The following is a 12,203-nucleotide window of genomic DNA, read 5'->3' on the forward strand; positions in this document are numbered from 1 at the left end:
CCTCCTTCAACATGCAGGTGGGGTCCCCAGTATTGGGTCTTTACTTAGCAGGTGATGAACCAGGGCTGGCGAAGCCAGAGCTCGTCCTCTTGGGTCCTAACGGTTCGACCGGGACACGCCTCCACCGCCCCACCTAAATCCCCAGCTTCCCTGAGTCTCAGGGCACATTCTTCCCATGCAGGTGGCTGTCACAAACACATTCCCAGGTCCGACCCTTTAGTTACTGGAGATGATGACGGCTGATACTAGTCTTTGCCTCCCCCAGCCCCACCGCCCTCAGATGACGGGTGACGTCAGGGTGCGTGAGGACGACCCTCGGTGTTACGAGTTCGTCCCCTTCCACCTTGGGCGCCACCCTCGACCCTGTCATCACCTGACACTATTCTGCCACCTAAAACAATAGCTGAGAAACGTCTCTCTGAATCCAGCCTCCCAAACGTTGTCCTTGTTCATGTTTTCTTTCCCTACATGTGTTTTTTTTGTTGTTGTTTGTTTGTTTTTTTAGAGAGGGAGAAAGAGGGCAAGTGTGAGTTGGGGGCGGGGGTGCAGAGGGAGACAGAGAATCTCAAGCAGGATCCACACCCAGCGCAGAGCCCAATGCAGGGCTCAATCCTACGAACTGTGAGATCGTGACCTGAGCCGAAATGGAGAGTTAGACGCTCAACTGACTGAGCCACCCCGGCGCCCCTTACACGTGTTCTTTCACCACACAGAGGACTCTCCCCCGCCCCCCGCTACTTCATCAGGCCTCAGGCACGTCCTGTTCTCATCTCACGCTTCCCCCCCTGGATTTCATCACCCCTCACTCACACATTCCTCATCCATACACCCTGCCCGCGCCCCTGCCCAGCAGAGCTGCGCCCGGCCCAGTTCCAATGACCTGCCGGCTCCATGGCAGCGTCCGGGGGACCTGCCCGCGGTGGGGCTGTCATGCCGCCACCTCTGGGGAAGCACGGTCACCAACATGCAAACAGCCTTGACCCTGCAGGACATCCTGTAAGTCCGTGCGGCTCCCCACCATCAGGGCTCTAATCTCTTTACCCCTCGCACACCCTCCCCTCCGCCCTCCACGGCAACCAGCTTCCTGACTGGCCCCCATGACCCAAGCCTCCTGGTGTCCACACCCGCCCGCGTCGGGCTGACCCGGGTCACAAGAGTGCCTTGGGGGCGACTTCCCAGGCTGGGTGCTCCAAGGCACTGCAGCGTCGCTTGGTCTCTCGCACCGCTTGCTCCGGGGGGAAGCCCCGTTCCAAGGAACTCGGGCAGCCCCATGGAGGGACCAACTTGGGGAGGAACCGAGGCCTCCCTCCAGCAGCACCACTGACGTGCCCGCCTGGGAGCGAACCGCCTTGGCCTTGAACCCTCGGCACCAGTCCAGGCTCCAGATGGCTGCAGCCCGGCTGATAGCCCGCTAGGAACTCAGGAAAGTCCCTGAGCCAGAACCTTCTAGCGAAGCGGTCCTGAACTCCTGAACCACAAAGACCATGAGATCTGATACATGATCATCATCGTTTTAAGTCACCGAGGTTTGGGACAATCGGTTAGGTGGCAACAGATACACACACCCTCACTTTGCGCAGACAGCGCTGCCTCATTCAAACCCCATGCAGTGTTTTTAGTAGTGAAATAAATCTATCGTAAGGGCAGTCTTCATTCTGGTACCAGTCTCTCTCCGTGAGCCCAGGGAAAGTGTTTCACTCTGTCTCATTTTCTCACGTCCCACTGGCTCCTCAACCCAGGACACTCTGGCTTCCACCACTACCATTTCAAGGACGCCACCCTTGACAGAATCACCATTGATCTTCATAACCACAGAGATGGGAGACTGTAGCTACGATGACACCATTTTTAATCTGCCAGATCGACAAAGACCTGGTGGACCACATCTTTTATTGGCAAGGATGTCTGAAAAGGCACTTTCATACGCGACTGGGGCCCAATTCCTACGGAAGGAAAATTGTCAATTTGATGCAAAATGCAAAATCATTTACCCTTTCCCTGCCAATCACATTCCTAGGAACCGATCTCAAGGATACACAAATACTAAAAGGCAGGCTGTGATTATTCACAATGGCCTTACGTGTAACATCAAAGGACTGGAAACAATAAAACTGAGCATCAATAGGGAATTAGTGCAATAAACTACGGAATATCCACAGAATGAAGAAACATGCAGCCAAAAAAGAAAGAGATGATCCCTAGGTATTGATAGAGATTCTTATCTCCAATATTTAAAAAAAAAAATTTAAGTTTATTTATTTATTGGCGGGGGGGGGGGGGCGGCAGGGAGTGGTGCGGAGAGAGGGAGATAGAGAACCCCAAGCAGGCTCTGTGCTGACAACATGGAGCTCGGGGCTCGATCCCATGAACCGTGACATAATACCTGAGCCAAAATCAAGAGTCGGCACTCAACCGACTGTTACCCAGGTGCCCCTCCAATAAATGTAAGTGGGGAAAAAAAAATCAATGTTCAAAGCAGTGTATATGGAATGTTTCCTTTTTATAAAAAGGGAATGAATACCTCTTTTCTCTGGAGTTAGGGAATCAAATGTCACTCCATAAAACCAGCTTCCTGAGGTCTCTCTGTGTGCCTTCCCTGTACCCAAAAGATACAAGCGATAAAGGGTCTGTATGAGCAGGGAGGGGAACCTTGGCCACTAAGGGTCTGGTTGGGCCGGGTGGGAAGAAAGAGCTGCGGGGCATTTTTGCCTCCCAGGCCTGTGTGCAGACAGATTAATGCCCGTGCCCCAAAGGTGTCCGTATTCTACTCCTCAGAATCTGTGAATATGTGAGTTTCCATAGCAAAAGGGATTGTGCAGATGTGATTAAAGTAAGGATCCTGCGATGGGGAGAGTATCCAGGTGAGCCCAATGTCATCACAAGAGTCCTTACCAGAGGGAGGTAAGAAGGTCAGGTCAGAGAAGAAGGTGTTGGTGATGTAAGCACGAGAGAGAGAGAGAGAGAGAGAGATATCTGAGGATGCTACCCACTGGCTTTAAGTGAAGGAAGGAACCACAAGCCACGGAATGCAGGAGGCCTCTACGAGATGGAAAACACATGGACACCGAGTCTCCCCTAGAACCTCCAGAAGGAATGCAGCCCTGCTGACCCATTTCGGACTTCTGACTTCCAGAACGGCAGGTGAAATCTGTGCTGCTTTAAGCCACTAAGTACCGGTAAGTGGTGAGAGCAGCCCCAGTAAACGAATACAGCCTCTCACACCAAACCTTCCCTAAGGCTTGGTGTGAGTCCAACAGACCCAGACAACTGCCGTGGACCCTCCTTACCTTCTGCAGGTGGAGGATGTCTCCTTTCTCCCCACCGGAGACCCAATCTGCAGTTAGGATGAGTTCCAGTCACTGAGCTGAGGAGTCAGAGGGCTGGGATCCAGCCACCCCCAGGGCCCCAAGCGGAAAAGCAGACTGAGAAGGTGCCTGGGGCACTTTTAGGCTCCGAGTCCCCCCATCAAGGTCTCCTGGCAGGTGAAACCTCACAAGAAGGCAGGAGGGGTCTCTGCTCAGTTTACAGATTCAGTGACTCCTGCTCCTGGATGTATGTCAGTGCAGGATGATGGATCACTCATCAGTGCTGCCCAACGGGACTTTCAGTGATGACATAAATGTCCTCTAATTCTGCTCCGTCCAGTTGGCAGCCACAAGCCACGTGTGGCTACTGAGCACTTGAAACGTGGCCAGTAGGACCGAGAAAAGGAACTCTTCCCATTGTTTTAATTAAAATAGCTCCAGGTGACTAGTGGCTACAGCCATGGACAGGGCAGCTGTGGACACACTCAGGCCCGACTGCTTTCAGGATGCGGAGGAGGGGGCCTGTGGGTGGCAAAGTGGGGGCAAAGCATGGACTCGGGTGAGGGGATGCCTGCAGGTTTGCATGGACAGGAACTAGGGGCATAGTACGTGCCCTGTCCCATCACACAAAATACAAGCATGAATGAAAGCATCGTACATTTTCTCAGTTCTACGCTCCTGGGTCTCTTCTTCCCATTTCTTTCTTTCTCCACAACCATCATCAAGCCTAGGGAACAATCATCTTATTCCTAAACTTTTTCTTACCACTCCTTGTCTTGCCTCTTAAGTCTTCCTTCTTTGAAAAAAAATTTTTTTTAATGTTTATTTATTTTTGAGAGAGAGAGAGTACTAGCAGGGGAGGCGCAGAGAGAGAGGAGAGAGAGACACAGAACCTGAAGCAGGCTCCAGGCTCTGAGCTGTCAGCACAGAGCCTGATGCAGGGCTCGAACCCACAAACCGCAAGATCATGACCTGAGCCGAAGTCAAATGCTTAACCTGAAGACTGAGCCACCCAGGTGCCCCATCAAGTCTTCCTTCTTAATCCGAAGTCCATTTTAACCCACATGCATAGACCAGCTGTGACTCACATCCTCCCAGGGCTCACATCTCTAGTGTCTTTCCACTGGTCCTAGAACAGAGTCTAATCTAACACCTGATCTGGTCCAGCCTACCCTGCTCTGGGCTGGCGCACCCCCTGCCCCCCAACTTTGTTGTCTCGGCCCAGCCATTCCTGTCCTCCCAGCTCGTGGAGCACACAAGGCTCTCTCCTGCCTCAGGGGTTATCTTCATGCGGTTCCCTTGGCCTGAAACGCTCTCTTGAAAACACTCCCACATGCTCACTCCAGCTAACCCTACAGCTAGTTCAACCTGACCCCAACCTCAGCTCTCCAGGTAAATATCCGTCCTTCTCCAGAAGGCTTCCCTGTTTCCGCCACTGAGCCCTCTGGGCCAAGCTCCCACATCACTCCGGTCATTAATTACTTAAAATCACGATTCCCTATTAGAATGTAAATTCCATGGACATGGAAAAAGGTCTTCTTGGTTCTCCCAGGTCTCTATGCATCTGGCTCAGGGCCTGGCTCCCGGGGATGCTGAGCCATCCTGGTTTGCCCAGAACTGTCCCGGTTTGAACACTAAACGTCCTATGTCCTGGCAATCCTCTTACTCTCCAATACACAAGGATGGTTGGTCGCCATAAACTGTGCACTCAAAGGATACCTACTGCGTGACAAACAAACATCCCCCCTCCAGAACATTACAGGAAAGCGAGAACAAAAAAGGGACACGCACGCATACATGTAATTAGTAAAACCTAACACTTAAATAGATTACTTAACAGAATCCTCTACGATGTGAATCGCCAGACTGTTATCTCAGAGAAGTTTGAAGAAATAAAGTTAATTCCTTGTCCACCAAAAGGCAAGGTAGAGAGGGTAATCTTTGTGGAAACTAGTGCCCTAACCTGCGACCTACAAGTTGTTGTATATTCCCCCAAATAATTGTAAATCTCATTAAGTAAATAAAGAAATGAAAATCACTTCTTCAAAATACATCTTGTTGCTGGTCAATTCGGTTTTAAATTAATTACTAACAGAAAGAAGTCCTAAGCACTCCCCCCCACCCCACCATGTGCCTATATTTTCAACCTCTGTGGAGGATTTGTAGGGCTTGAGAGGTCAAACCGAATGGGTCTAAGGACTGTGGCTGAGTAGTCCTGCTTATCTTTAGTGGGATGTCTTGTAACCTTAATGTACATGTAAAAAATGTATATATTTATGTTTCTATATAAAATCCTGAAATTTCTAGTATTATGGAATGCAAGAAAGTCTGCATTTCTCTACGGTTACACTCATTTACATATTTGTTTAATGTGTACTTATTTGCATATAAGTGCATTTACTGCCTTATTTCCACACACATAACCACACGCACCTCAGTATCCTTCCTTTGAACGTAATCTATCAAACAGACAAATAATTTTTCTTAGGATACCCTCCCTCTTAGTGGCTCTTTGCGTTTACAACCAGAGCAGCATGAAAACCCACTAAGAGCTCTCCTCTGCATAGCGGAGGTTGCTGGCACCTGTTGTGACAAGGTCCTTGCGGTGCTCACCTGGTCACACAGAAACCCACGGATCAGGGAGGATGGCACACTTCAAGGCTGGTGGGATCTGGAAGCTGGTTTTAACACAGACTGGGGGGGGGGGGGGGGGGGAGAAGGCACGAAGACCGCTTTTGAGGCCTTTTGATAGGAAGTAATCGTTCTTGGATAGAAAGACCACCCATTCATCTTTGTTTCGTTTTCATTTACTTAAAGTGTCAACGTTGGCCGTGACTGGATTTACCTGATTTCCACGTAGCCATCTGCACACCAAGTGGGAGAAAGCAGTGTCATGCTGGGTGTGCATGTGACTTGCTCAACTCATCTGGCTGGATCAAGATTTTACGGTGACTCCAGACACTTTAAACACGGGCTTGCTACTTAAGGGCGCCGAAAAGCGACTCAGCTGACTTTGATCAGGACTTCAGAGCTTTTAAGGCCCTAGAGCAGATCTCCCGACCCCGGCACTATTGATAACGCTTCGTTGTGGGGGGCTGTTCCGTGCACTGTGGGATGCTCAGCAGCATCCCTGGCCTCCCCACACCCCCATTTGTACAACCCAAACAATGCCTCCAGACATTGCTGAAAGTCCTCTGGGGGAGAGGGGGGAGGTGGAAATCACCCCTCAAAGGAGGAGGCAGCGGCGCCCGGAGTCGGGAGGAACCGCAGCCTGGGACTGACCGGAGGCAACAGCCCAGGGAGGAAACGGGGCTCCGGTTACAGACGGGGGGACGCGGGGACGCCAGAGCCCGTGACCGGGAATGCCCGCGGCCCTCGCCCCTCCCTGGGCGCCTACCGGACCCCCCGGACTGCCCGCCGCGCACCGAGTCCGGCCCGTTGCGCTGAGGCCAAACATACCACGTGAAGCCGGTCCCGCGCGAAGAAGACGGCGCACCCCACGCAGCCAGCCCCGCAGGCTCCTTCCACGGCAGCGCCCCACGCTTCCGCTTCCGGTCTCGGGCTGGCCGCCTCTCGCCCCAGTTCCGGTCTCTGTCGAGCCGCGGCGGAGACGGGCGTTTAGGGGCTCCGGGTGGGGGCGGGCGGGGGCCACGGCCGCGCACCCCAGCCTGGGGCGAGGGTTTCTAGCTCTCTGAGGGAGGGCCCCACGGCCCTGGGCTGCGTCAGCACCAGGGACGGAGACCAGTCCTAGGGGCGGGCTGTGGGCGGCGCCAGGCAGACGGGCCGAGTTCAGGTCCGTGGGTGGGGCTGTGGGCGGGAACGGGGTGACGGCGGGCGGGGAGGTGGGCGGAGACTGGTTCCGGGGCGTGGCTGTGGGCGGGGTTGTAGCCGAGGGAAACCAATTCCCGGGGCAGGGGTGTGGCTGGAATAGGCTCGGCGGGTGGGCGGGACAGTGGGAGGAAATCAGTTCCAGGGGCGGGGCTGGAGGCGGGGCTTCCCGTGGGTGCCTAGACCGTACTAGCAGCAGGCTGCCCAAGAAGCAACTTTTCTGCAGTCCTTTCTGCAGGTTCACACAGCCTCACATAACGCTGTAGAACGACGTGCTCATATTTAGGGCTTTTAATTTTTTGTATATGTTTGCTGTCTTTATTTAAAAATGAGACCATACGTATATTCGTTTCTCTACAACTTGCCTTAGCGCCATTTTAAGAATTTTGAGGGGACAGGGAGGGTACTAGGTCATACATTCACAAGGCAGTAAAATACCCTCACTCCCAGCACGGTCTCTCAGTCCTTTGCCCAGAGATAGACCTCCTCTTCTCTTCCATTTTTATAGATATAGTGTGTATATGCATATATGCTGGGAATGGCCAGCAAACCCTGCGCCGATGGATGAAAGATTACTCCACAGTTTGCTAAGAAAGAGGAGAAGGCATGGAGGTCAACGTTCGCAGACGAAGACCAAGATCCTGTTCGCCTCACTTGTATTCTCATTTATTGCAGAGTCAGGCCAATCACAAATCTCGGCTGGCTTGTTGTGTACAGAGGGCGTGTAACATTTCAGGCAGGCTAAAAAGATGCACGACTTGAAGGTGAACAATCCCAAGAGACAAATCAAATCAGAGATAAGCAGCAAGGGTTATGTGTCCTACTGTTTTGTTAAACTTTGTATACAATGTATAGATAACGGAATTCCGGAATTCCCCAAGGACTGCAAAAACACCTGGGAAGGCTGGCCCTGGCCGGTTACGCAGGCCCGGGACATTCCAAGAGACCCACGCCCCTCCCAAGCCTACGTGCAGTAGACCAGAAATCCCCGTGTTACATTTTAGCTAGCAAGCATTGTGTATAATGGTCATCCTCAGTAATAACCCCAACACGGAGGTAATATGCTCAAGCCTAATAGGGATGTCCCCAAGCAACAACAGAAATGGATAAACCGTCTCATGCATCTGGATCTACTGAAAAGAGACTTAAATTTCTGGTGAAGAGGGATAAACCAGTGATGAATTGATAGGAAAAAAAGAAAAGGAAATGAGAATTTTACCATTTAAAACGTCAAAAGATTGGGATGTTTTGGTGACTCAGGCGGTTAAGGGTCTGTCTTCAGCTCAGGTCATGATCTCACAATCTCACGGATGGTGGGTTCTAGAGTCCTGCGTTGGGCTCTGTGCTGACAGCGTAGAGCCTGGAGCCTGCTTCAGATTCTGTGTTTCCCTCTCTCTCTGCCCCTTCCCCGCCTCCACTCTGTCTCTCAAAAATGAATGAACTTTAAAAAAAATTTAAGGTCAAAAGAAAAAACAAGAAATGTCTTCATATTATCCTACATGGCATATCAATGGATAGGATTCACATGTCATAAAGTGCTAAACATTTATGTGATAAAACAACAGACGTTGAATTTTGGTTTGTATTAATTCATTAAATAATTGTATCGGACAAGGGGATTGTGTCCTAAGATATGTAAGAGAACTACATGCTATTTTTTTCAGATAAGTAATTAGAAAAAGTCAAAAGCTGAAAAATGAAATCACTGTATAAGGAGCTCATTTAGAAATACAGAGGTACAACCAGAAAACTAAAGAAGTTGTTTCTGGGAGTCAGAAAAGAATGAGGAGAGTAGCTTTTCATTACAAGGCTTTAAGTATTATTTAAGACATAGGCGTATAGCCAGACACACACACATGCACACAAGGCCAGAAGCCTAAATTTGTATTTCAAAGTGGTCATCAAACTGTAAGGAGAATTTATAAAAATGATTCACTTTGCAACAATAGAATGTATTTTGAAAACTTCAATCTTCAAGCATTAAAAAAAAAGCTATAATCATCCTGTGGAAAAATGAAGAGAGCATTACTTTCCAATGTACCTGATAAGCATTTTAGGTACATCACTCCTGAGTATTTTCACAGCAAATCTGTAAGGAAGATGCTATTATCTCTCTCACCATTTAACAAATGAAGAAATTGATGGTAGCCAATTGCTAAAATTTTCATATTTCTTAGAAGTTCTCAATAGCGTCTTATTTTAAAATTATTTATTGAATTCTCTTTTCACTAATAAAATAATATGTGCCATTCTAACAAATAAACAATGAGTATGTAAAAAATGATTTAATAAGGGGCGCCTGGGTGGCTCCGTCGGTTGAGCGTCCAACTTCGGCTCAGGTCGTGATCTCGCGGCTCGTGAGTTGGAGCCCCGCGTCGGGCTCTGCGCTGACAGCTCAGAGCCCGGAGCCTGCTTCTGCTTCTGTGTCTCCCTCTCTCTCTGCCCCTAACCCACTTGCATTCTGACTCTGTCTCTCTCAAAGATAAACATTAAAAAAGATTTTTAATGATTAAATAAAACTACAGCTTTCTTTGAATATAGTTAAGTAGAGCAATCACATTATTTTTCTGCTCTCTGCCTCAGACCTAGGAAGACACTTCCTATCCTAAAAGTTTACTAGAAAACGCTACTACATATTCAAGAATTAGGGAATCCCCATATCATACGCAAGCTCCCTGAACACACACACAGAAAGCTGTTATGGAAAAATATGTGATGAGGAAACTCTTAAATTATTAATGAACTAATATCAACACAAATCACAATTAGGCAAGATTTATCTATAAAGTGGCAAATATTTAAACTCTAGAAATTTAGGAAAGTAATTCATGACATTAGCTGATGTATATAAGAAAAAGATTTTTTCAATCTCACTAAGTTCCAGGAAAACATTTGAGAAAACACACTGCAGCAGTTTTTGCAACAGCCAAAGTTGGAAACAACCTAATTGTACATTGTTGGATGAAAGAATAAAGAAAATGTGGTGTGGGGCATCTGGGAGGCTCAGTCTGTTGAGCATCTGACTTCAGCTCAGGTCATGGTCCCATGGTTCCTGGGTTTGAGCCCTACATCAGGCTCTCTGCTGTCAGGGCAGAGCCCATTTCGGATCTTCTGTCCTCCTCTCTCTCTGCCCCTCTCCTGTTCGTGCTCTCTCTCTCTTTCTCAAAAATGGGTAAACATTAGGGGGAAAAAAGGAAAGAGGAAATGTCTGAAATCAATAATCTAGGCTCCCACCTCAAGAAATTTCATTTAAAAATTTTTTTGTTTTAATTTTTAAAAATGGTTTTATTTATTTTTGAGACAGAGACAGAGTGTGAGTGGGGGAGGGGCAGGGAGAGAGGGAGGTGCAGAATCCGAAGCAGGCTCCAGGCTCTGAGCTGTCAGCACAGAGCCCGACACGGGGCTTGAACTCACGGACTGTGAGATCATGACCTGAGCTGAAGTCGGACGCGCAACTGACTTAGCCACCCAGGCGCCCCTCAAGGAATTTTAAAGAGGAAAATAAACTCAAAGCAATCAGAAATAAGGTAATAATGACAATAATAACATCTATACATTCTAAAACAAATGTGATGGATAATTTAAAACATGATAAAATATTAAAAAGGAAATAAAATCAATGATTAAATACAAATATACTGTATTTATCAATGGTCACAATATTGTAAAGAGCTCATTTTCACCCCAAGTATTTGATTCAATGTAATAAAGTTAGAATAGAACCATAATATAACTTTTGGATGGTGGAGATGTTCTCAAATTCACAAGGAAGCAAAATATTTCAAAGAGAAGAACTTTTCTGGGGGTGGGGGGAATGAACCACAAAGGAGGATATGGAAAAATAATACACCAAAAGATTCTCTAAAGTTTGTTGTGGGAGGAAAAACCCCATCAAATTGAAGAGGGATACGGAGGTTCCAGAAACAATCCCTTGTATATATGGAAGTTTAGTATTTGATAAAGTTAGCATTCAAATAAGTTGTAAAATGATTATTTAAAATTGTTTAAGGAGAATATATTTATGTCTTTTAAAATGTGGCTAATGTCTGAGTTCAGAAAAAAGTTTTGAAGCTAAAATTTAAATTTAAAAACTTTTCTAAATAGTTTATGGATAAAGCGTGCATAACTTAGATATTTTACCCGAATATGAATGTTTATACTGTCAGTTGATGAAACAAAACATGGAGGGGGCGCCTGGGTGGCTCAGTCGGTTAAGCGGCCGGCTTCGGCTCAGGTCATGATCTCGCGGTCCGTGAGTTCGAGCCCCGCGTCGGGCTCTGTGCTGACAGCTCAGAGCCTGGAGCCTGTTTCAGATTCTGTGTCTCCCTCTCTCTGACCCTCCCCCGTTCATGCTCTGTCTCTCTCTGTCTCAAAAATAAATAAACGTTAAAAAAAAAATTTAAAAAAAAAACATGGAAAGTAAATGAAGGGTGGGCTGAAAAGTTCTTAGGAAATGAGCTTTCCAGGCTAGAGGAGTGACTGAAGCAATAGAAGATATGCTTGCCATGTACTCAAAGATGGATAACATGGCTAAATTTAGTAGGAAAATCCTTGAGGACAGCCCTTAATCCAAGACAGAGCACTTATCTGTGAGTCTTGATGGCCGAGGGTAATTGTAGACAGGGACTCTTAAAAGGAGAGGAGAAAATCTCTTGATAGAAGTAAAACAGTTTGTTTTCTAAGATCTGAATGAGTAAACATATAATGTATCTGAGTGGTTTATTGTTCAAAAGCCTAAAAATGTGATAGAGATTTAGGAGATAAAACCTGAATGCCTGTTTCCACTGGGACCTATTTTAATCCTGAAAGCTTTTACTGGAAGGAGGTTTCAGTGTCCTGCGTGAACACCACCACAGGAGGAAATGGGGCCCACCAGTTCTGCTCCCAAGACCCAACACAGAGAAGGATCTGCATAGACCTTCCAGCCAGGGAGGGAACAAGATGGCACCTTGAGAGTTGGGACGAACATGTGGGTAGAGGTGCTTGGTATGGAGAACTCACCTTTCCATCCTGCCAGCCATGACCTGGGGTATGAACCTGATGGATTGCCAGGTTTCCTATACCTAACAG

The 12,203-nt window shown here is 47.9% G+C and overlaps 1 protein-coding gene across 5 annotated transcripts in view; it reads right to left on the reverse strand.

Moving 5' to 3' along the window:
* ZNF557 (zinc finger protein 557) overlaps positions 1–7,087 on the reverse strand; it is a 106,473-nt gene extending 99,386 nt beyond the window's left edge. For all 5 annotated transcript variants that reach the window (XR_007460174.1, XM_049642434.1, XM_049642435.1 and 2 more), the window contains exon 1: positions 6,765–7,087. The gene's annotated coding sequence lies outside the window, so the exon portion shown is untranslated. The remainder of the gene's footprint in view (positions 1–6,764) is intronic.
* Between the last annotated feature and the right edge of the window lie 5,116 nt (positions 7,088–12,203).

The sequence above is a fragment of the Panthera uncia genome, chromosome A2, assembly GCF_023721935.1.
Source record: "Panthera uncia isolate 11264 chromosome A2, Puncia_PCG_1.0, whole genome shotgun sequence".
NCBI classification, from domain to species: domain Eukaryota; kingdom Metazoa; phylum Chordata; class Mammalia; order Carnivora; family Felidae; genus Panthera; species Panthera uncia.